Consider the following 3,789-nt stretch of genomic DNA (forward strand, 5'->3'; position numbering starts at 1 on the left):
CCTTCAATCGATATTATTACCCGTAAACCATTTACGATTCCTTCCATACGTTCCGGAGTGGATGGTGCACAAGGAACCTATGGACCAACATACGGATTTTCCAAAGGAACAAGAATTAATTTGTCTGACACCCCAATTCATTTGCACTTATTATTTTTAAGTACATTTTACGCTATTATTTATTATAGAAATGATTAAAATCCAACTTCATGTTGTAAAGTCAAGATAGCTTCACTTTCAAAATAGATTTTTTTTCATTAGAAAATGGGTAATATCTCGCATAACAGCAATACTGCTATGTAGTCTTTTATGTAAAAATCTTAAATACCAGTTTGGACATCTTAATTGTCCAAAGAAAATCATCTGTAATCGAAATAATATACATTTAACAATCATACACACTCTAAATAGCAAATTACAAAATAAATTTTGATTAACGAGAACATCTGAACAAATTCTTAAAGAATCAAGAAATGAAACAATATAAGAAAAAACAATATACTCTTTTTAATTGGCTAGAAAATTCAATTACAATTCGCTCTTCGGAAAAAAAAGCTTTCTTAATCATTTAAACAAAAATACTTTTAAAGCATGTGTTATTACAATGATCATACATTCTTGTACATGAATGAAAATAAAAGGATTTAAGCCATCAATCATTTGAAAAAAAAATTTGTCAATTTATTGAGGAATTATATCAATATGTTTCAATATGAATAAATATAAATATATATTTATATATATTTATATATATATATATATATATATATATATATATATATATATATATATATATATAATATATATATATATATATATATATATATATATATATATATGTAGATATATATATTGTACAAACTTGCAACGAAAACTAGAGTATTATTTGATGGTTCCTCAAAAACATCCACTGGATACTCAATCAACGAAATTTTATGTGTTGGCCCAACAGTTCAGGATGAATAGCTGGACATCATCCTTCAATTTCGCACATACAAGGTAGCCCTTGTAGGAGACATCACTAAAATGTATCGCCAAATACTGCTGCATCCAGATGACCGAAAATATGCTCGTATTTGCTTCTGGTTCACTCCGCATTCACCGATCCAATGTTATGAACTGAACACTGTAACATATGGATTATCGCCATCGTCTTTCCTTGCAACTCGAACCTTACTGCAGCTTGCAACCGATGAAGGAACCGCATATCCTGTTGCAGCAACCGCTTTGAAACGAAATTTCTACGTGGACGATTTCATCGGTGGTGCAGATTCCGTCGAGGATGCTCGTCGCCTACGAGTAGGACTAGGCGAATTACTTCGCAAGGGCGGATTTGAGCTACGAAAATGGACGTCAAATCGGTTAGATGTGCTCAAAGGATTAACCGCAGATCAGATCGGAACACAGTCAGCGCTGCAATTTGTACCAGCCGAAACCGTGAAGACTCTTGGGATTTCGTGGGAGCCAGAACATGATGTATTGTCCTTCAAATCCACCATCGATACTGACACATCAAACCTCACCAAACGGAGCATACTTTCCAACATAGCACGAATGTTCGATCCGCTTGGCTTGATCTCTCCGATTATTGTGCGATCCAAAATTATGATGCAGGAGTTGTGGTTACAGAAAAACGGCTGGGACGATCCTGTCTCTGCCTCCATCGGTAAAAAGTGGAAGGATATTCAGCAAGACTGGCCACTTCTTTCCAGTTTTAAGATTAATCGCTATGGATTGTTAACTGATACTCGAGTGCAGTTACATACCTTTTGTGATGCGTCAGAAGCAGCTTACGGAGCCTGTATTTATGCTCGATGCGAAAGTCAAAAGGAGAGATTCGCATTACTCTACTATCGTCCAAATCGCGAGTGGCACCACTTAAACGTGTCACACTCCCTCGACTTGAACTGTGTGCTGCAGTGTTAGGCGGCCAGCTTTGCAACCGAGTCAAGAAGGCGATGGGACTAGACGCAGCAGAATCATTCTTTTGGTCTGATTCTATCATCACCTTAAAGTGGATTAGCGCGGCACCAAACACCTGGGCCACATTCGTGGGTAACCGAGTATCTGAAGTACAGCACTACACACACCCGCGACAGTGGCGACATGTACCCGGCACATCGAATCCCGCAGATTTAGTATCACGTGGCATGTCAGCGGTAGACTTTCTAAAGAGCAAGCTGTGGGCCTATGGTCCAGAGTGGTTGGCACTACCCTCTTCCCACTGGCCTAACTTCATCCCTGACCCTGATGAAGATATAAATCTCGAGATTCGCCACACAAGCGCTGCACCTATTAATACAATTAGCGATCATCCTTGGTCCACGTTATGTTCAAGCTACACGCGACTGTTGCGTATAGTTGCATACTGCATTCGCTTCACGCGCAACTCCAAGGATAAGGACAGAACTCAACGCACACCATTACACATGACTACACCTTTAGTCATCACTCCGGATTACATAGAAGCTGCTAAAACTGTGCTATGTCGTTTGGCACAGCAAGACGCATTTTCAACCGAGCTACGACAACTGACGAAGGGCGAGGCCTTGATAAAACAATCTCCGTTACGAAGACTGAATCCGTTCCTCGACAGTCATGGAATATTGAGAGTAGGGGGACGATTGAAGCTCTCCCAACTTCCATATCAAGCCCAACATCCCATTGTGCTTCCCAAAAATCACAGATTCGCTCACCTCATCGCAATTCATTACCACGAGAAACTCATGCATGGAGGTGGACGATTACTACTCTCTCAGATACGGGAAACGTATTGGCCACTTGATGGTAGACATCTAGTAAAAAAAATCGTTCGAAATTGCTTCCGGTGCATACGCCAAGAACCGAAAATTGAACATCAGCAAATCGGCCAGCTCCCATCGGCACGCATCACCCCCAGTCGACCGTTTTCCGTAACTGGAGTGGACTACGCTGGTCCATTTTACCTAAAACCAGTGCATCGCCGTGCGGCTGCAATGAAAAGTTACTTGTGCATTTTTGTGTGTTTTGCAACGAAGGCAGTTCATCTAGAACTCGTTGGAGACCTCACCACAGCCGGATTTTTAGCGGCATTGCAACGCTTCACATCCCGGCGCGGATTACCAGCGCATATACACTCTGACAACGGCAAAAACTTCGAAAGCGCAGCGCACGAGCTTGGTGAACTTTTTACAATGTTCCACGATGCAAAGGCATCACCTGGCATTTCGCTCCTCCTAAGGCTCCTCACTTCGGCGGATTGTGGGAGGCAGCTGTGAAGACAGCCAAGCGACATCTTTACCGTCATCTAGGCAGCTCGAGGCTGTCATATGAAGGATATTGCACTATCCTTCATCAAATAGAGGCTGCCATGAATTCACGTCCGCTGTTGCCCATGTCTGACGACCCAAATGATTTGGCCGCTCTTACGCCAGCCCACTTTCTCATCGGTTCCTCAATGCACGCAGTTCCTGTTCCGGACTATACTGGGCTGAAAACATACACCATGAGACACCATGAGTTACCACCCAGCCAGCGATATACTACCTGGTAGATTGGTAATCCTTCTCGATGAATCTTTACCAACCACACAATGGCCCCTCGCACGTATCGTCGAGATTCATCCGGGAGAAGATCATCTCACAAGGGTAGTAAAACTGAAAACAACAAAGGGCATCATTCTCCGTCCAATTTGTAAAATTTGCATACTACCTTTGGCCGCTGAATGACCAACCATGTGCTCAACCACGCGTTAATTGTTTTCGATATGACATTCTGTCATGGGGGGGAGTATATTTACACTTATGACAG

This window comes from Anopheles nili, chromosome X, assembly GCF_943737925.1.
Source record: "Anopheles nili chromosome X, idAnoNiliSN_F5_01, whole genome shotgun sequence".
Taxonomy (NCBI): domain Eukaryota; kingdom Metazoa; phylum Arthropoda; class Insecta; order Diptera; family Culicidae; genus Anopheles; species Anopheles nili.